The 22,566-nt window shown below is 45.5% G+C and overlaps 1 protein-coding gene and 1 pseudogene across 10 annotated transcripts in view; both read left to right on the forward strand.

Annotated features, from left to right (window-relative positions):
- The window catches only part of ZFHX3 (zinc finger homeobox 3), a 1,367,978-nt gene that overhangs the window by 1,008,438 nt on the left and 336,974 nt on the right, over positions 1 to 22,566 (forward strand). The gene's annotated exons all lie outside the window — the stretch shown is intronic.
- On the forward strand, positions 11,806 to 11,920 carry LOC132417397 (U6 spliceosomal RNA; annotated as a pseudogene).

The following is a 22,566-nucleotide window of genomic DNA, read 5'->3' on the forward strand; positions in this document are numbered from 1 at the left end:
CATTTTGTCAAAAGGTAAAAGAAGATGTTCTGATGTGTATCTATAAAACAGGCTTCCTTGGAAACAAGAGGCTATTGGCATAGATGGCAAGAGGGTCACTCCAACACGCCACTAAACGCAGTGGACTGTGGACTTCTTGTTGGTACAACGGTTTTATTTTAGACAACCATGCATTTTATTATTGCAGTTAAGCAATAACTACGGCGTTTTCTTCATCATTTTGTGTGTCTGCCCCACCACAATTTTTCTGTCCCCTGGATACCCAAGTGTACCCCATTTCCTGCATTCTATAACGGACCATCCATATTGCCTCCACAAAACATCCTCATCCTTTCTGACTGGACGTTAGCAGTGTTTCCCAAGAATGTGATGGTGTGGTTGAATCTGAACATCAGTTCCCAAGGATTCCCACCCATTCACAGATGACTCTGGATACATATGGCCTGGAGGCTGGAGCTCTGTAGTCTAAGGAACATTCATATGGTTAAGAGTCCCTGAGCTGATAATTAAATCTGCTGCTTCTTTTTCTTTCTTTCTTTTTAAATTTGAAAGGAAATCATGTTGATATTTTTTGATATCGATGATTTGTTTTGAGATGGTAGAACTGATTTTTATAAAAAAAGATATTGTGGCATATTTGAGTATCACAAAGAAGTAGGTAGTGGGAGGGATCCGATGCAGTCAACTTTGCTTGGGAGAACGTGTTTCCCTCCTGCTGACAGATGAAGGTCCCCTTTTATCTCTGCCCTTTCCAGGGTGATAATGCCCCTTGCTCCTTACATATCCATCTGGTATATAAATGAAGCTATCTGTAGAGAAAGATGAGCCAGGCACCAACTGAATCCCAAGGTCTAGATCAAGAAAAAGGGAACCATGAAGATGTTACCCAGGAACTGATTGAAATGACAGGATTACATTTGCTGTCTCTGTGTGTGTGTGTGTGTGTGTGTGTGTGTGTGTGTGTGTGTGTGTGTGTGTGTGTGTTTATGTAGCTTCTGTCCTTTGTTTATCAATGGAACAATGAACACTGGTCCTCAAGCTCTATTTTGGGTCAGCTGGTGTCACTCTAGCTATGGGAGTTGAAAAGATACCCGCCTGGAAGAGAAAAAAATAGTCATGAGTGTTTGTACAATTAAAAGACTTGTAGTCTTGGTGAATTGTGACTCGAGTCTTAAAACACCAAATAAAATATTCTACTTATCTCCTTTCCCTTTACTGACACCCAAGTACACTTGGAACACTGACAAGCAGAATCTTTTATATCTGATGAAACAGGGCAGTAACCATCGAGTGAAAAGGATTGAGATGTGAACCAACCGCCAGCCTATTCCCAGACCATTTATGATATGTCGGGTATGTTTCCTGATAACTAATGAGCTAATTTTTTAATATAAATGTCAGTTATACAGCATTATAATTCCACATGTGTATATGCCCCAAAGTGGTGATCGCCGTAAGTCTAGTTACCATCCATCATGATCGATCCCCTTCACCCTTTACCCACCCGTCCCCTGAACTAGTTTTAATTATTATTTTTTATTTTCAGGCTGTGTCTACCTATTATTATGTAGCATGGGAAATGAAGACATATATCACATTTAATAGAAATCTGTACAAATCAGGTCCAGAGAAACACTTTCTGATAAATAATAAGGAAGCAATGTAGGTAGCTTGGGTTGTTTGACTTTCCTCTTCTCCTTACATGAACATACAGAATCAGATTGCTTTCTTTGTACCCATAATATTCTGCCATGTCTGGATGAGAGTGCCAAGGTGAAAAATTCAACAGACAAGTACTTGTGCCACTCACCACACCCAGCTTGCTCGTCTGCCCACTGCGTGCTGTACTCCTAGTAAATCCCTGCTGGCCATGTTCCACACCATGAGCAGAGCAATACCCACCTCCTCCAACAATTCATCCGTTGATGCCATTATCCACTGTTTATGACACTGCAACCACAGTAATGAATTGATATGTCTTGATCTTTGAAATGCTTAGACAGGAGGCCACACATTCTAAGAAAAAACAATGTCAAGACAACTCTATTCGGCAGGGGTTGGAAATGGATACTGTGCAGGAAAATGCATTAAAGTTGAAGAGGGTTTTGTTTAACATGGTGGTTTTAAAGACGTAAACAATTATGATGGGCAATAACTCCCTCAATCGGAAGATTATGGAGAAGCCCCACATAGGCCAGGGTGCTGGTATGATTCCAAGTGGTGCTACCACGATGAAACACTAGGGGTCACCATATTAATACCAGTGTCCAGGCTCCATTGCTCTCCAGAGAGCCTACCATCCAGGAGCTCTTGGCTCCCTGTTTATTCAAGGAATGTTGCTCAGTGCCTACCGTTCATGACGTGTGACCCTTTGCAGTTATTTCAAGCACCACTGAAACAATGGGGTAGAGTCCTCTCTAAGCCTCTTTCTGGTGAATGACATTTTTTAAGGGCCACCTAAGTGTATCAATCCATTATTTGGGGCTAGAGATAATTATAAGGGGTGTGTAGGCCAATTAACCAAATATACAACATTTTCATTCAATAGCTGCACAGTATGACATTTCAAATGTTCTGCTTAATCCTGAGTCTCTCAAACCATGTCAATACGTTTTTACTTGGCAGGATTGATATTCTGTTGAGTGTTGACTAAAACATTAATCTCTCTCTTCCTTTGCTTCTCATCTCTTTATGTTTTCAATCCCCAATTCAGAAACTAGTCTCCAAAGAAGAAATTTAAGCAGTTGTCTATAATCTACAGATACGTTATCCCCAGGCTGTACCACAGTCCCTAGAATCAGAATGGGAGACTGCTGACCCAGATCCGTAGGAGGCCCCAACCTCATAGTGATACGATTCCACTTACTCCTATTTTAGTCCTAAGGATAGTGCTACCCGCCCCACCATCATAAGTAGGAAACTCTAGTTATCTCATTTGGCGTAGAGCTTCTGAAGGCTAGGATGCAAGCAGTTGATGATCTGTGAACAGCATTTAAACCACATACACGCAAACATATACACACACCAAAAAAAATCAGTATTGCAAGGGAAACAGATAGCAATTGATAATAATGGTAAATTCATAGCCTGGATAAAGTGCACATCTAAGTCAAAATTAATTTCAAAGCTTCTGGGTTTTTTACGTGTTCTCTTTGTCTCTCTTTATTTACTGAGTATCTAATATGCAGAGGCATGTGTCTGGCAATGGGGGAGATAGAAAGATATACATGTACAAAGAAGGTAACTAGTGATTACTATGGCTTTCTCTTCCCTGCCCCCACCATTTGTGCAGCTGTCTTACCCAAATACATCCCTTCTTCATCCACCATTTCCCTCCCACCCTGTTCAGTCATGGTCTCGTATTTTCTTCAGCATTTCATATTATTCTGGACTGTTACTTTCACCCAGCCTTTTGCTCTGTCTCTAGCCCATTTCACTGTACATATCTGTGGAGAAACTGAAATATATTTTGCAGTTTGCATTTCTCTTCCTTATCAGGCCTTTCTTTCTCTAAGAAAGAAAAATGTCGATATTACTTTTATTTTTGTGTGTAGCTTTCAGTCAGTTTCTTTCTGTGGGTTAGCATGCCTTAATAGTGAAAACAGAGGATTCCCCCTTTTCTTCCCCTACAGCAACCATGGTTTAGCGGGAAGGTGATTTAAGATATTTCTATGCAGCAAATTAATTTTGCAAAGCCAATGGTACAGAAGTAGAAAAATAAATCAAAACCATGCCAAGAGTGGTGTTTTTTAAGAAGGTATTCGGGGAGACTTGAAATATGCTTCTGTTGAATCTGAAAATTAAACTCTTGTGGGTCCAACCCTTAATTCCTAGCAAATTACAACGGAGCCGTCCAGGGTATAATCATATCGAAGGACGTATTTGCTATTATTTGTTTTTTAATTTAAGTTCTTCCAAACTCTAGCCTATAAACACCATACATAAGAGAGTTCTTTATCTCACTTGAAATAAGGAAACTTTCATTGTTAACTAAGAGGTTCACAACTTTGACGTTCCATTTCTCCAGAACTGGAAATTCTTAACACAGTGACCCTTGGCTCTTTGCAGCTGCCAAAGGGTGGGAAAGAAGGAGAGAGAGAATGTCTCCAAGGCTCTCTCAGAGCAGTGCGGGCTTGGACAAAAATTGCAACAGCATACGTCAAAAGCACACTGCTCAAGAAAGAGATTGTATAAAGTCTAGCTCCAGTTCAGTTATATCATACATTTTATTTTCTTTCTGGTTCTCCAGTTGATGTTACCCATAATTTAATTTTTGAATCAGATAAACATCCTCACTGCATACAAAGCTATACTTGGATAATCCTGATAAGCTCATAAACAAGAAGGCGATAAAACAGAAGTTTCTAACCGAGGGTCTGTGGACCCCAGTAATTCCGTGGTTTGGTTGTGTTGAAATCCTCGGAAAAACATATGTGAAATTTGGGACTCATATTAACTTTTCTGCGGAGGGAGTCCACAACATTTATCATTTCCTCCAACAAGCCATGTGCCCCCCTACCCCAGCAGCTTAAGAACCCACTGGACTTGAGTGTCTTCTCTGAGTGAGGTGTTCCGTGACTGAGTCAGGAATCTCCTGGTCAGGCTTCATCACTGCATGGACTAGGAAATTTCAATTAATGATAATACCGTTAATATTTACTGTTTTCCACGTCCCAGAGCACTGTTGTGAGCACATTCTGTGTAGTCATTTCACCTTATCAGGTGGAAACTACTCTTATCCCCATTTTATAGCAGAGAATGCTGAAACACAGACAGGTAGGCAGCTTGCCCATGGACACAAGTTGGGAAAGTGGCAGAGTTAAGACAGAGCCCGGGTCTGGCCCTGTAGCCCCTGGGCTTAGCCGATGCTTAGCCACTCTGCATGCTGCCTCCTGACTGAGGGGTCCTCCCAGACAGGGGCTGTCCCTTTCAAAACAAAACAGGACTGAGAGTCTAAGGAAATGTGAGCACTAAGAAGTGAGGAAATCAACTTCAACTTCCCTCATCCCCCTCCAGGTTCCCAGGACACTGGCAATTCAGGGCAAGGCTAGCAAAATGCCAGGGCACTGCTCGGTGCCAGAGAGGCCTCCGAGGGCAGCAGGCAGGCCTACGGGCCCGAGGAGTCAATTCATCATCCCCCTTCGGGGCCCTTAGCGCCTCACGTTTGAAGACCATTTTCCAGTTGACAAGCCATAGCCGCGTCTCTCCCCTCCCCACTGCCCTGCCAGGAAGACAGGTGGAGATCATCTCACAGGAAAACTGGGGCCCAGAGTGGTCACGGCCTAAGCTACAGCAGAGCGGTGTCTAGGGCCCAGGTCTCCAGACCCTCCGTCCAGTTCTCTTTCCATGGCTCTCTGTTGCCTGGCCCATAGGTATCCCTTGGCATCTTCAACAGAACAGCCAGACAGGCAAGAATCCACATGCACTCAACTCCGCTCCAGTGGGAGCCTTTTTATCTGTGGCCGCAGAGTAAGCCCTACCCTGACCCAAGGCAACCACGTGACTTTCACTATCTCATTTAATCCTGAAAACAACCCAGTGAGGTGACTATTATTTCCTCAGTTTCACACACAGGGAAACTGAGACATAGTAGCACAGCTTGTCAATTATAAAACCCAGACATCATACCCAGGCGTGTCCGATTCCCCAGTGTTTGCTCTTCACCGCTGGGCCATGCCACCATCCAGGGAGGCAGGAAAGAGCAGAGGAGTAGGAAACGGACAGCCCCATTTGCATGATGAGCAAGGCTTTTTACCTTTTCCGAGGACTGCACAGACGGAAATCTGTTTCAAACACTAGCGCATGGGGTTAAAACTAAAGAGGACAGTTGCGAGTGATTCGTCACTGGAGTGGGGCTCCATGGGCATCTTCAAAAACAGGATCGGCTCTCACCCACTTGGACCTGGCACAGAGGAGCCGCCGGAGAAGTCCTTTCTAGGCCTGTGATTCTGTGATTAACTCTTTTAAAGGAGTCAGACTGCTGAAGCTCATTAGAAACAATGGCCCCATTTCTCAGGGGCTGTCGAGTCAAGCGGGTCCTGAGGAAATTTCTCTGGCACCCAGGGATCATGAAATTAACACCAGAGCCGCTGGCACCAGATCACTGTCCTCTGTTGAGACCTCAGGAAGGGAACAGTCACTCGACCTTTTTGTCCTGAAAACCCAGGAAGCCCAGACGGCGGGTGGTTTGGGTTTCAGCACCTCTGAATGCATCATTTCAAACAGCCGCTCTTCCTAAATTTTCATTCATTCTGAGTTCCCAGGAGAAGCATCCTGAATGAACAGAGGGGCCGGGAGGGCTTTGAAAGGCTGGTGGGAGAAGGTGATTGGGAAGGACTCTGAGCCGGATAGAAGGCAACAAGCGAGGCTCACGTGCCGGTGCCAGGGCGGAAGGGGCCCTTCTGTCTCTGATCCCTGAAACAGGCCACCTGAACAGGGGCCTTTGGGAGTTTTGCACAGACCCCCGGCATGGACAGCCGGCCAGCGCCACCGAGCTGCCGCCAGTAGCGCTTCCAGAGGGGGAGGGTAGAAGGCCGTGTCTTTAATGTGCTCAGTGGGTAAAATTCCTCTTTGTGGAACCTTCCCTCAGTTTCCAGCATTATGTCTACTGAAGACTGTTTTCACAGCCCAGAGGAGACCTGGCCCCCCTGCAAGCCAGAGAGGCTGTAAGCCTCCCCTCCAAAGGTGGCTGGGATCCCTGGGGCAGCCCAGAGGGAGAACCAGCCCCAGGCCCCAGAGAATTAGGGTTCCTCCTCCATCAGCAAGAGAAATGTGTATCTCAAGGGTTCTCGCTGAAAGAACTATGGGCTGGAGGGAGCCAGAGAAAGGTCTGACTTATGGCCACTGTAAAAGAAAAGACGAGAAACTGAAAAGAAAAGAAAAGAAACAAGTAGGGTGGAGGAGTGTAGGGAAGGGTTGGGGGTTTCTTCTGCCACAGTTTCTCTTTCAGAGATCTGAAATCGGCAAGTGTTACGTCAAAGCTTTCTCCAAATGACTTGATGAGGGGTTTTGGTTGGGTTGCTGCACTCCCGGGACTCATTGGGATGGCAGGATAAAAATTAATTAGAGGCTGTTTGGAGGGGGCTTTGCAAGACAGCCTGAGGCTACGCTTCAGTCTGGTCGTTAGTAGCAATATCATCACCACCTCCTCGCCCAGAGAATAGACCTGCGCTGGGGCGGCCGGGGGGAGCCACGGAACGTTCAACACAGACATCAGAGCCAAGACTTCCTCCCAGAGAGATTACTTACCACGAGCCAGTGGACCTACCTACTGACAACCTCAGAAATGTGTCTCGTTTCATTTTCAGATTTTTAAGAGGGGTTACATCTGAAGCTTACAGAATCCTGATGAAACGCCTGGTGGAAGAAGAGGTACTTGCCTCTTCCATGCCTCTGAATGTGACCTCTAGGCTGGGTAGAGCCACCAGACAGGCACAAGGCAGGCAAGATCCTTTCCAGGATTTGCTTCCTTCCTGTAGGGGGTGGCACACCAAAGAGGAGGACTCTAGGAGTTGGCACGTTTCTGCGTGACCAAGGCTGACCCATGATTATTTCAAATTCAGATAGTTTACAAGAAAAGTAATGCAAGCCCTCTTCACTCCTCTGTTCTTTCTCTTTCTCCCTTCCCTTCCTCTGCCCTGTGGTCCTCATGCCTCCTCTCTTCTCTCACCCATACGTAATCCTCCTCTACCTGAAGTACTGGTTCAGTGAGTGACCTTGAGGTTGGAATAATTGGGAACTGGCTCCTTAATTCTGGATGAAATAGTTCAAAGCATGAGATTAGTCCCAGCATTCCGTCAGTCGCAAGTAGCTTCTCCAGCTGTATATTTCACCCTGAAATGGAAAATGCAAAGGGAGTGAATGCCTGGGCTTCCTTCTTAAGAGCACTTTTAGCCATCGTGAAAGATCCTGTGCGCTTCATATATATTTATCTCCATCTCACGGTAAAAATGTTAGCTAGTTAGTCCTTATGACGTTTCCTGTGATGCAAGCAATAATTAAGATCCCTGTCTTATGGATGGAAAAGCTGAGATTGTTCCTATTTCCCATGTCCAGGAAAAGGCAATCTGTGTGTGAGCTCAAAGAAAATTTGGAACCTCCGAGGGCCCTCCCCTCTCCCTAGACTTAGCTGTGTCTGTTTTATTGCCTGTAATTGCTTCCTTGCGTCATGGTGAGGATGGGGGTAGGGTAAACCAACGGGAACAGTTACCAAAAGAAAAATAGCAAGTTTCCCTCCCAACCGGCCACTTCCAAAATGAATCCACCAGCTGCGTCGTGATATGAAGTCACGCTACCGCGCATTTCAGCAGCTTCCGGCTTTGAAAGCTATCAATACATTCTTTAAGGTGAGACTTGTTCCCTTGACCTTAGACAAGGAGTGATCGTGGAACTCACCACGTCTTCAGAAGACACAAGAAGGCTTCCTCCAAGGAAGGCTGGCCATCCAACCTGAACGCTCGGCTTATTTCAGAGGGGTGTGCGGCAGTGGTGAGCCAAGCTGGCACCGCTTCCGTGCCCTGATCTGCTTATACATAACCGGAGAGACAAGACATAGTCCCCAGTGCACAGGGGTGATAGCGGCTGGTTAATGAGCTCAGGGGGAGCCTAGGACCACCCCTTGCCCACTCGCTCTCCGCCGAAGGGAGGTGAAAGGAGCTACCTGAGAATCCAGGCCCAAACTAAAGCAAGGTCAAGGGGTATGGCCACCTAAAGCCAAATCCTCTCCACTAAGTGCTTTCAAAACCAACCGGTCTGCCCGGAAATCAATCTACTGCTTTCTAAGCAGCCAGCATATTTAGAACTGTGGAAATTAAAGATGGAAAAGACCTATTAAGCCTTCTAGAGCATTCCCTAGGGCCCAGTGCAGGCTCATTCCCTGTAGTACATTTGTTAGCGCTGTGTCAGGCCTAATTTCAAGTGTCTCAAGCAATGAACATAAAGGAGACAGAGATAGTGGTGTCTGCCCATGGCCGTGAACAATGATCATGTGATTAGAGTCCTCCGTGCTGCTCGCTGGCCTTTGGCATGCCTGGAAAGGGTTTGGATTCCCCAGGGCTCGGCCCAGAAGACACCAGCAGCTTCTAGAAAGTGGAGACATTTAGAGAACTCCTCACTTCTTTCTGTGTGAGCAGAGTAACACCCTGCCTTTCGGAAGTATCAAGGCACCAGGCTCTCTGTAAATAAATTGCCGTAAGGTGAGAAGAGAGAATCCAGGTGTACCAGGACTCATTTTAAAATGAAATAAACCCTACCCCCAAGGAATCCAAGCTTCTCTCTCACAGATTTTATTCTGCGTCGGTCATGGGTTCACTGAACCGCATTTCTAACCAGTGGTGAAATGGAGGAAACATTTTCAGAGATGCCAGGGCTTTATTCTAGAACATTCAGGACCCAGTGATAGGAAAATAAGAACAGATGGCTCACAATAGCACAGTCAAGTTTTTTCTGAGAAATCATTTCTCTTTTTATCTCTGTTCCCAGCTAGGGAGGGAGCAGGTCACATTCACAATTTCAGGTGGAAGAAGACTCTTTAAATGAGGGTAAACAGAAGCCAAAGCTAATAGAATCCAGAGAACAAAGGGATCAGAATCGAATGCAAGCCGTGTTCTTTCTACTTCTCCGTTTTGAGACGATGGAGAAAGTCCCTTTAGATATTCACATCAAAAATTCCAAACGCGTGCATTGTAAAGCCCAACTCTGTTACAGGACACGAGCAAAGGGAGTCATTCACGGGTCCAGTGCAAAAACGGTGTGACAAGGACTTCCCTGGTGACGCAATGGTTAAGAATCCGCCTGCCAATGCAGGGGACACAGGCTCGAGCCCTGGTCCAGGAAGATCCCACATGCCACGGAGCAACTAAGCCCGTGCGCCACAACTACTGAGCCCTCGTGCCACAACTATTGAGGCTGTGCGCCACAACTACTGAAGCCTGCACACCTAGAGCCCGTGCTCCACAACAAGGGAAGCCACCGCAATGAGAAGCCCATGTACCACAATGAAGAGCCCCCGCTCGCCGCAACTAGAGAAGGCCCGCGTGCAGCAACAAAGACCCAACACAGCCAAAAATAAATAAATGAAATAAATAAAATTTAAAAACAAAACAAAACAAAACAATGTGACAGCTCATCGACCCCAAAGATCTTGAAAACGGGACCACATTACACTTCCTGGAATAAGAGTTTCCTCCTATTTCCTCTCTAACCCCATATTTCCCCCTATTTCCTCCTATTTCCTCTCTAACCCCATACCTGTTCTCAAGGATGCGGCCCATTTTCTTTCCCGGATACTTGAAGCAAAACTGAACTTTTCAAAGCCTGAAGTTTGACGCTTGGTCCAGCAGCAAATTCACTTGCCAACCCCCCCCCCCCCCCACTTCCTCCCTGTAGCCCTGTTCTCTTCCACTTTAAAGCATTATCTCATCTCAGCATGGCCGCTTTTTTTAAGTTCAATGTCAATAGCTAGTTAGGAGAGGGCAGGAGGGTCAGGGTTTAGGACTCCAAACCGTCCTTGACGTTTCTCTGTAGATGGATCTGCTGTTTGCATCAGCCCCATAAAAAAATAAAAAAAATAAAAATCCCTCTTTACTATCTGAGAAAAGATCAGAACAGGAAAATGTCAGTTTGAGAGCTGACAGAATTCTGATAAGAATGAACTGGAAATGAGAGAAAGAAAGGAAGAAATGCTGTCACTCAGAGTTTTTAATTTAATGTTTTTAGACAAACATGTTTCCCACTGAGTGTGTATGTTTTTTTCACACACGAGTCTTCCATCCCTCCACCTCTTTTCCAAACGCTCTTCTTGAGAGAAAGGCTGTCTATTTTGACTTGATTTGATTTGATTTTTACGGTCTTTCCACAACCTTTCAAAGATCTGGAAGGGTCAACCCTCCTGGCCTGAGAGCTGTGAGCACATTCACTCCACAGCATTTCTTCTAAGCCCTGGAATCGTTTCCACTTTCAGAAGTATCTATACATATTTTTAGAGTTAGGGAGATAATTTAAATTCTCAGGCTTAATTGAACCGACAGAATGGAGAATGGAGCGCTCCAGATGGAAACACTTTCAGAGTGTGACGACCTCTGAGTTCAAATTTAATACCTACATAATAAAGGCTTGAAGATAATATAATGGGCATTGTTTCTGTTGCCTTATTTTTTTTTTCACTTGTGTAGCAACTTTCCTATTAGAGGAAATGGCTAATGTTTTTAAATACAGGCTACACGAAACATCAAGAAATGACCCCCATTAAAAGATATATTTTTCATGAAGAAAAGGCCAAGTCTTTGATGAATAAAATACTCAGTAAGAGTTAAGTGTTCTTCTGAATGGAAAAAAAAAAAAAAAAAAAAAAACTTTCTCTGGAAACTAGGCAGTTGCCCAGTTCACCAACAAAGCATTTACTGAGCACCTACTCTATGCCTGGCACTCTACCAGACATTTTATATCATCTCACTTAGATATTATTATCCACATTTTTCAGCTGAGAAGAATGAGGTGAAGAGAGGTGGGTTTGCCCAAGATGGCAGAGAAGTGGCGTGACAGACCCAGGGTGCACACCTGGTGGGGCTGCTAAGCGTCCTCTGTGTACACGCCGTGTCCAGCATGTAGTGACTTTTGTCCTGCATCTTGTATGGTTGTATGGAGATTCAAGAAGAGAATGCATGTAATAAAATAACCCGGTTTCTGGCACACAGTAAGTGTTCAAGAGACATTAGCTATTACCTGTATCTTCAAAATTATTCTACTATGGCTCTTCTAAAGCACAGCTCTGCTCAGGCATCCCTTTGCCTTAAAACATCAATTCTCGTGCTCGCTTCGGCAGCACGTATACTAAAATTGCAACGATACAGAGAAGCTTAGCATGGCCCCTGCTACTTGAAGCAAGGATGACACGCAAATTCGTGAAGCGTTCCATATTTTTGCAGCCGCGTAGCACAGGGAGATCAGCTCAGTGCTTTGTGACCACCTAGAGGGGTGGGATAGGGAGGGTGGGAGGGAGACACAAGAGGGAGGATATATGGGGATATATGTATACGTATAGCTGAGTCACTTTGTTATACAGCAGAAACTAACACACCATTGTAAAGCAAAAGATGTTAAAAAAAAAAAGAAAATCAATTCTCTACAAGAAACAATGCAGATCCCTTATCTTTGTATGTAATGTCTGACCCCACCAAACTATTCCCTGCTACCACACATATGAGACAGTCAGTCAATGACTGTCAGCATAACCTGCTGAATACAACTCTGAATGTGACTTAAGGAAATAATTATGTTTTCAGATTTAAGTGTGAATTCTTTTTCTGCCAAATAGGATTAACTGATATCGCGTCCTTGGGCTTCTTTGTCCTTATAGGTGGATTTCACTTTTTAATTAATGATGCCATATAACTTAGGATGTTCTGGGACCCTCTGCACAAGAACACCGCACTGGAGGAGGCAAAATGCTAGAGAAAGTGTCAGTGGGAAGATTTTTGTGGGGAAAAGAGTTAAGGTTCTGTCTGTCCACCACCCTCGAGGCTCACACCCCTTCCTCTGACCAAGCTCACCTCCTGGCTTCAAAGCAGTCAGGCCGTAAACACTAAGGAGGGATTTTACTGGCCCATCCTCAACTTGCTATTTTATTGTCTGGCATTTCCGCTACCTTCTCTGGGAGTTAACAAAAATATCTTCCATAAAACGGTGTTTGGTTTTGCAGGCTTGGATTCACGTTGTCCGCGGGGGCTTCCTCTGTAGCTACATTGTCTTCTCTAGCCCTTGCCATGCTGTCTCCTGGTCACCCTGTGTTCTTGGGAGGCATCAACCACTGTCTGGACGCTTCTGTCCCTGACCTGGGAGACATTGAGAAACACCAGGCCCTGACGGCACCCCCATGCACGGGGCAAACCCTAGAACCCCAGGACGGGGACCAGGCGGGAGGTTAAGTCAGAAGGAAGGTTGGGAAACAACCCCAAGGAGCCAGCATTCCCCCTGTGAGAGAAAAGAAGTGGTAGGCCAAAGGCTTGCCTTAGTAACAACCAAGGATACAAAGCAGGCCTCTTTATAGACACATGACCTGCATCCCTGAGGCCCTGCTCTTTACGGATTCATGCACTGGCATAAGTTCTAAATTGCTGCCAGTTTCACAACTGTTTTTAATTTAAAGGCCTCCAGGCCATGGTATTCCAGGGCAAAGAGAGATTTTTCTTCAAGCCGAGCAGAAGAACGAGATCAGAGCGCCCCCATGGCTTGCGACAGCCGACTTCACCTCCTCAGCTTGGGAAATCGTTATTAATTTCTCCCCATCTCCAAAACGTACTTCCATTTGGAGATAAGCGAACACACTGGAAACCATTCAGAGGAGGCTCCAAGGGGCAGAGCAGTCAAGCGCAGCGGCTATAAACATAACTTCCTTTTCAAAGAAAATAAAAGGACGTCTCAGAGTTTTCCAGAAGTTAAGACGGTGTGTGATGTCTGAGCTGTAACACCAACCATCTCTGGAGGCCGGTAGAAAGAGAAGGGCTCAGTGACACCCCAGGAATAGAGTTCACGCGGACAGGGAATGCTTGACAAATCCCTTCAGGGAGGAAAAAAACGAAGGGGCGCTCACCTCACTTTACAGTAACCCAGTTGGGAAAGAACAAGAGAGTGAGCCAGGGTAATTATACAGGCGTTTTATTAGCCACCGCTGCCTTTTAAAAGGCAAAGTATGAACTCCTAAATGCTGTAGTTAGGAAAAGGTGGCCACACTGGGTAGACAAAAGCCCATGGACTGCATGCCTGAAGGACCAACTTTTCCCGTGTATGAAGATAAATTTACCTGCCCTTCCATCTGGACACTGCCCTGTGTCCGGGCACTCTGCGAGACAGCTTGGCAGATAGAACATCAGCTGGTTTCAGCCCCCAATTGTCCCCTCAGCCAGGCACGTTTACAAAACCCACAAAACACCCAACCATGCATGGTGGCCCTAATAGGAATTATGCCTCCAACACACTTCTGTGACATATTGACCTCGTATAGATGATCACCTCCCTCCTCCCCAATCATCAAAGCCTACTTATCCCAGAGCAGTTTTGCCCAATTCCCTTTGAGTGATAATTGCATATTCACAGCCAAGGGCACAAAAGGAAAGAAATGGAACTTGGGTTAGAAGGGCAGAATTTCACCCCGACACTGCTCATAGATAACGCAGCCAGTGGTGATTTCAGCAGCCCCCTGAGGGCTTCCCCATCCATCAGGTGGAAACCTGTGCTGCCCCCATCAGAACAGAGGGGTTTGGGGTGACGGTCTCACTCCCACAGGAAGAGCTGGCATAAAGAGATGGCTCTGAAAACGAAACTGCAACCTCGCTTTAGGCCCTCCTTACACAAATTGCTCCAGACATTCCCATAAGCACTTCTCTCACTAAAGAAGATCCCCATATAAAGAAGCAGGATGACACTTGACCATGCAACGCGCCTGGGGAGACCAGGATGGCAGACCAGAGCTCTTGTTGCCCTGGCAACACCAATATGAATATGCCCAAAAGGGTTGACGGGGTGGGTTGGCAGAAAAATTTTATTGGCTGGGACTTCCCTGGTGGTCCAGTGGTTAAGACTCCATGCTCCTAATGCAGGGGGCCCAGGTTCCATCCCTGGTCAAGGAACTAGAACCCGCATGCTGCAACTAAGACCTGGTGCAGCCAAATAAATAAATAAATGTTAAAAAAAAAAAAAAAAGCTTATTAGCAACAGTTGCCACCCCCAGTCTCCCTGTGGGAGTGGGCTTCATGCCCACTCATGTCTCCTATGCCGTCCCTTCAGCATCTGTGGCCTCATGACCTCCGCTGGCAGGCAGGGCACAGAGACCAGGTGATCTGGATCCTTCTAGTGAGTCTAGACCAGACTTGAGAGTAAAAGCAAAAAAAAAAAAAGAAGAATGAAATAAGAGGATCCCTTGTGAATGGATCTGGGTCCTGAATCTCTTCCCAACGTGGCTTTAAATCTTCCCTACAAATATTTGGATCTGTGCATAGCAAGTCTGATTTCATGGAGCAACTTGCTCTCTCGATGACCCCTGGGTCCAAGAGTTGGCTGGAGCCAGAAACGACTGGCCAAAGCCTGGATGGATTCAGCTAGCTCAGTCCCTGAAGGCTTTGTTCTTCAATCTGTTTATACAGTTTCCCGTAGGAGTATGTAATTTTAATCAGTAAATATCTCCCTTGATTTATCACCTTCTATTGACACAGTGGTAATTCAAGCAGTGGAACTAAAGCTGGGCCTGCTGTGTGTTTTTTCCCCTCATTGTGCCCGGCCTCTGTTTGATTTTTCTCCATCCTCTTAGGTAATTGGTCCGCCTCTGACACTCTCTGTATGACCGGCTGCAGTCAGGGGTCAGTGGGTTCCCCCTTCCAAAGAGCAGAATATTGTAACCAATCACGATGCAAGCCCATCTCAAGTTTGCAAAAACCAGAGCAGACAAACCACAGACTAATAGGACCCAGTGGATTTCATTTTTAAAGTAGAAATTCAAGATGCTTATAAAGAACACTGTTATCCTCTCTAGGCCCAGAGACAGTTTGGAGACTTAATCCGCTGATTTAGTATCTCTGAGTTGAACAGGGAGATCCTCTATCCCAAACCTTCTGGAGCTGCCAATTTCCACATTAGTGGATTGATCGCTCTGTAAACACGGGGTTGGAAAAGGCCTGGTATTCAGTTCTACTTTTTATTAATGCATTTATTTATTTAGTATTTATACTAGTAAATTGGTAAAAAAAAAAAAATTCCTTGGGCCCACTGTATTTTGATTTCAATATCACGTTTGACCAAAAATGATCTCCTTGATAGCCAAGATAAAGAAATGAGGCCTTGCTAGTCATAGAGCTGGATGGATTCAAAGCTGGCTTGATATGCTCCAGGGTTCCGGACTAAGCTACTGGTGTTCGTAGGTGGACTAGAACTAAAAGGAAAGGCTTGATGTTTGGAGGACAGGGTCTAGATTCCCAAAAGATCTCAATAAACTGAAATAACGGGCTGAAAGTTCAAAGGCCAGAATCAATGGAACGTTCTGAACTTTAGTTCCCAAAATCAAATGCCAATGCACTGAACAAGGGCAATCTGTTTAAGAGTAAGTTTTGCGAGACTTTGTTAGAAATTTAGGGGTCCACAAACTCAGTAGATGCTAACTGTGTGATCCACGGCTGCCAAAGTACTAACGAAAGCTTAGGCTGTGTTGGTAGGAATATGGTTTCCTCCAGTCATCATCTCACTAGACTTGACTTTCATTGAAGTTTTTCATCTTTTTATCCCCTGTAGTAACTAGAACAGTGTCTCCTATCACAGAAGCTTATTTAAGTGTCATTTGGATAGATGGATGGATGGATGGATGGATAACAAGGGAAGAAAGCGACCCACTGGTCAACACATATCTAAAGTACTGTGTTCAGTTTTCAATGCCAATTTTAAGGATGGACATGAATAAAGTAGAAAGTGTAAAGAGAAGAATGCCCAGATAGTGAAAGATTTGGGAATCATGCCCTAGGTGAAAGAGTTGAAGAAATTGGTACGTTTAATCAGAAATAGAAGGCAAAGGAGTCTTTGGGAAGGAAGGCACGCTGGGAAAGGGGAGAGAAATGTCATCCAGATTTAGAATTGTGAGGGCAGGTACATACGAGAGGGATTACAATAATTTACATTGCTTTAGAGGCTACAGCTAGAAGCACATGGTGGATACCTACAGATATCTACCTACAGACAGGTAGGTTTCAGCTCAGAACAAAGAGGAAATCTCCACCAGTCAGAAGGGTTCCCTGGTGCCTACTAGGGAAGTGGCCTGATTCTACCAATGGCTCTTTCTCTTTCTGATTGTTATAAGCAGCCCCCAACCGGAGCAGCTCCATCCCTATGATGTCTCCACAGCTAGCTGCCAATACTCCTTTCTCGGGGCTTTAATTTAATAGTGCTTTATATTACATTTAGTTTATACGTCTGTCTCCTTCACTAAGTTACAAATTCCTTGAGAACAAGGCCTGTGCCTTTCGTATTCTTTATACATAGTAGACACTTAATCAACATTTATTTGTTGAGTTAACTACAACCTGGCTGCCTCTTTGATTCAAGTCTAATACCAAAAAAAAAAATTGTTTGGTCTAGCCTGAGATCTGTGGAAACACAGAGGGCTCTGGAACGGCAATATAGCCGTGGTGGCTTTCCTCCAAAGTTCTGTATCTGGGGGAAGACTCATCTGTGAATCCATTCTTCCCATCTTTAAAGTAAGGATACTTGTATTCTTGAGGTTTACAATACTGTGTACATAATGTTTCATATTCTTTCAAATAGAGGTAATCTCTGAATTTAAGGTGCCGTTATAATGATATATATCACACTAAAGAAACATTTTCTTCTTTCTCTTTACCATCAGCATTCTTTTTTGTTCCCAAAGTTCCCACTATGAAATTCTAGAAAATTCATTTCAGTAAAATCATTTTATCTGCTACCCATCCAAACATATATGTTGGGTTGCCCAAAAAGTTCATTCGGGCTTTTCTGTAAGGTGTTACGGAAAAACCGAATGAACTTTTCGGCCAACACAATATAAACCAGTGGAATCTCTTTTGTGTATAATGGAAGAGATCTTTATTTTCTTCTTCTTAAGGGAATTAATAACTATTTGGACTTTTCTCAACAACTCAAATCACTGAATAGTTTAGTCTGGGGGATACACAGATTTCACCTTCAGGTCACATTAAGGGAACAGAGTCTCTCAAATGTGGTGGTAGACGTGTTTCCACGACTGAGTCACGCCAATGGTGCAAATGCAGGTGGGGCCAGGAATGAAATGATGAAGACAGTTGTCCTCAGGCTTATTCTGTTGGATGAAAAGAATGCCTCTGATGGCAGCCTTGTGCTATTTCTCATGATTACATCATTGCCTTCGTAGCGCATTAGGTTGCAGGGTGGGGCTGCACCAGCGCTTCAATATGAAGACTCTTCTGGAAGCTCAGTTTGTATCAAGCCTACATTCCGTCACACTGCCACCTTCTTTCCCAAAGGTGGCAGCTATCTGGTGAATGGTAAAGTAAAAAGATTTCCAGAGAAGTAATCAGTAAAGTGCACGGAGGCTTAAGAACAACAACCAAAAAAGACAGGCTATCAGTCAATAAACAATAAAAACTTTGGGCGAGGACATTTTCCTCTTAGTGTTCTTGGCTATGAGAGAGAAAGTGAGATTCACGAGGACAGGTCAGGTTACTGCGTCTTAGCTCACGTTACACAGTTTCTATATAATACAGTGGACACCCATAATGAGTGGTGAGAAGGATCAAAAATGGGGACTATCGTTTCCTACTATCACTTTAGGCTTTCAGGTGGGGCGGTAAGATACCTGATCTTGGGTATTCATGGAGTAATTGCATAGACATTGATCTCTTAATGGTAGACGATGAGTTAATTCATCCCCAAACCCTTCTAACTTGGCCGATGAGGAGTTATTAGTCATAGAACTCACTCTGGGCATTGCATATTCTATTATTTATTATTTACATATAAATGAAAGTGTGAGCCTTTCATTGGAGAAACTGGCCCACAGGCAAGAGAAGAGAATTGAGTGGTGGTGGAGGGATGTGGCAGCCCCTGCAGGATTCAGAGAGTTTCTGTCGCCAAGAGCCCAGGGTCAATACTGGCAAAAGGATGAGAGAATAAATAAATAAATATAGGAATTGGAGAGGAGTGTGGCCCAGGAGACAAGGTGGCTTGAGGGTGGCTCTGGTATCAGAAGAGGAAATGTTAGGAGTTTGATTCATTCCTTTACTCATTGATTCAGCAAATGTTTCTTGTGCTAGATCAGGATGTACAGACCTAACCCTGCCCACAGGTAAACAAATAATATGTAATGACAAGTGGGAAAAAGTGGTGTGAGGGAAACAAATAGGCTATTACAGGAGAAAATAATAGGGTGAGGGGTTAAAAGGATGGGAACCTATTTGAATAGACTGGTTAGAGAAGATCTCTAGGGGAGTTGACATTTAAACTTAAACCTGAAGGCTAAGAAAGAAACAGCCTTACAGATATAAAAACATGAATGGCGGGTGTTTGTGAAGCCCTCAAAGCAGGGACGTTCTTGGCAAATTCAAAGAGGTAAATGGAGCGGCACTTCCATTTACTGAGCCCCTGTCACAGTCAGACCCTGGTTTAGGTGCTTTGTGTGTTAAAGCATTTACTCCTCCCAGCCCTTTGAGTAGACATTGCTGTTGTTCCTACTTTATTGGTGAGGAAAATGAGGCTAGCGTGTCTGGAGCATGAAGGACCAAAGAGAGATGGCTCAGTATCAAGTTGGAGAAGTGGGCAGGGCCCACCCAGTAGGGTTCTCAGCAGGGCAATGGGATTCATCTGATTTGGGTTTTCCAATGATCCCTCTGGCTGTTCATTGATGAGTGGACTGAAACAGGGCAAAAGAGGAAACAGAGGGACCATTTAGAAGGGCTTCGGGTTCCAGGCAAGCATGGATGTGGTTGGGCCAGGCAGGTGGTAGAGGAGATGGTGGGAAGTCGTAGCTTCGAGGCATGTTCTTGCTGTGTTGACATTTGAGAGAGGGAGAGAGAGCTGAGAAAGAGACACTTGGAAATTGGGAGATTTTCAGGCACCTAACCAGGATCCCGACTCACTGTCAATCTGACTTAAATACCCTTGCCTGCATGTTGTGGTTTGGCCGCCCTAATTCCTCTCGTTTTTTTGTCAAATGGACACACACATACACACACACCACTGATCCGCTGAGCACTCAGGAACAGTCAGCAAGTAAGGCTTGTCTCCATGCAGAGGAGAGAGACCTGCTACCCAGAAAAAGAGAGAGAGAGGAAAAAAAAAAAAAAAAGAAGAAGGAGAAAACTAAGATGTGAAGACAGCTCACCTGGGGAAAGCAGGACCAGCTAACCTCAAGCCAATCATTAGCTCTGCCCAAGGCCACTCACACACTTGGGAATTTTAGGAGCCCGGAAACTCAGAGCAAAGTTTATTTTCAGAACAAGGCCTGAAGAAGGAAGCAAAGGATAAACAGGGACCAAATGTTTTAATTACTTGAAATGGTTTCCACCGCAACACCATTCCCCAAGTGTTAGAAAGAATGGCCGGGAGGGTTTACGGGGGACCCTTTCCCCCCAGCTCACTGCACCAGCCCCACGCACCCACTTGCATGACAGTTCCTTAGCAGGATGGGTGGGGCGTACCCATGGCTGTCTTGTGACTGTAGCCAAAACTGGGCGTCAGAGCCTGGTGAGTTTTCCAGGCGGCCGCCTGGAACTGTCCTTGGCTTCAGAACAGTAGCCACAGTTGGTTCTCCAGAGACCGCCTCTGAGTTTCATGTGATACAGTTCTTCATCTGGGTTTTATAGAGAACAGGGGTCTTGACCCTGGAATGGAAGAGAGCACAGCCTTGTTAGCAAACTGTCCGGGGAAAACTTTAAGGAAAACGAATGCGGTGGAGGCCAGGGAAGCCAGGAAGGGCTGAAGGAATACAGGCCTGTCACCCAGCACGGGGCCCCATCAGACTCCCCGGGCGTGGCCTCCAGACCAGCAAATCAAGTCCAGATAGCTCAGGGAGAGCCAGAGGAGAGGACAGACGTGTCGAGGGGGGGAAAAAATAGCTGCTAAGATGATAAAATGACAGAGGATACGACAAGCCGCGGCCCATCGAAGATCTCAGGAAACGCAGCTCGGAAAAAGTACAAAAGTCCTTCAGTGTGAGGTAATGAGGCGCGTCTAATTATATTTAAGAAAGAAACAGCAAGAAATGCTTTCAAAGCCCTCCCCTCTTTCTTCCCTCACGAACCGAGTCCAAATCCCAAACCGAGAGACACCGTAATTTCAGAGAAAGTGAGGAATTTCCGAGAGCATCACGGGAAACAAGGTTGTGATTTTCCCAGAACTGAGAAAAACTATCACACCAGCCCTTCCCCGCCTGCTGCCTTTTTCCCTCCCCAAAAGAACTCCCATCAGGAAACGGCAGGGGGAGGAAGAAAAAAAAAAACAAACCAAACAAAATTCAGGCAGCCCCACCATGAGAAATCAAGGCAGTCGAAATGACATTTGACACCGCCAGGCCACAGCTGAAGAACAAGGGAAAAGTTTTAGGGTGACTGTCACTGACCCATAGTCTCTCACTCCTAACCTTGCTCTCCAACATATGTTTCTCATTTCCTTGCTTATAGCTGGTCCAAGCTAATGATATGTGTTTTGGCCGGGATCCCGTGCTTGGCATACAGCCGGGCTTGTTCTCATTGTCCGGGCTACTTACAGAAACCTCTTTCTCTGTCTCTTTCTCTCTCTCCAAAAACCGGCTTGAAAGAACAGTAAATATGCAAAACAGCCCCCGTGCTCTATACAGCTACCATCTTGAACATGGCCCCCTCTACCCTAACACACCCCATCAATAAAAGCCTAAAGAGACCGTCCACGGGTGAGGGGTATGTTCAACACAAAAGCAGTGGAAATTCAAACAAATTGGCCCATTAGAGTCTCACACGGCTATAAATACAGCTCAGCTTGGGCTATTTTGAGGGACGGTGGCATGGGAAAGTTCGGCCTGGAATCTTGAGTTTGTCAGAGGAGACGGATCTCTCCCAAGACATGGGAAGAAGACGAAGCGCTCGGCAGGCCTTGAGGAAGGAGGGCATCGATTCTGGTCAGTTCCAGGGCAAGGCTAAAAGCGGCCCAGGAGGCACGTCCAGGCCTCGCCCCTGTTCTCCAGGGCTGCTGGCCTTGCCATTGGAAGCATGGGCTCTGCTGTCATTCAGACTGTCCATAACCTTTAAGAAAGCTGAACATGCCCTTTTGCTCCCCAGAGGTCAGTGGACCATTGCACTCTCCCTGAAGAACCAGGCAGGCTGGTGGAGGAGGGGTGGGAACAAGAGTGGCCAAGCAAGTCTGGGCAGGCCCCAGGCTGCGACCGGCATCTCTGGCTGACGCAGAAGGGAATCCTGAGAAGCCCATTTTTGCGGAGCAGACCCCAAAGTATGGCTCCCGTTACGTATATATTATAAAATCAGGGCACAGTCGCATGGATTTTAGGAAATGGGGACCCATGCATGCGTGTTAGCAAAGTAAGTAGGCAGACAGTGCACACGTGCAGATGTCGAGAACTGCTTCCCATTTCCCCCCAGGGTGTGTCAACAGAAGGCAATTAACTGCTAACAGTTAGGGATGGGTAAACACAGAATACACATCTACTTATGCATTGGTACCTGCCTACTTTGGGGAGAACACAGACCACGCCTTGTAGTGTCACTCCTGGGTCTGTTTGACCGAGGTTCGTGGACCCCATATCAATTTCTGTTCAGAAAGCACACTGAGGACAACTTTGGATCTACTCATTCGGTTAATAAGTTTGAGCACCTACTGTATACCAGACACTCTCTGAGGCGGGGGGTCACACAGACATAGCCCTGACTGCCAGGATTTTCAACCCCGGGAATGCATTTAATCTGTTCTTGACACTAGAGTTTTCTTGACCGCACATCCCATTTTGCCCAGGACAGCCCAGCTGATAGCTGTTGTCCCAGTGCGATTATTAATAGTGCTTTCCACTCTCCAAGCTGTCCCAGTTTGGATAAT

This window comes from Delphinus delphis, chromosome 20 (assembly GCF_949987515.2).
Source record: "Delphinus delphis chromosome 20, mDelDel1.2, whole genome shotgun sequence".
NCBI lineage: Eukaryota > Metazoa > Chordata > Mammalia > Artiodactyla > Delphinidae > Delphinus > Delphinus delphis.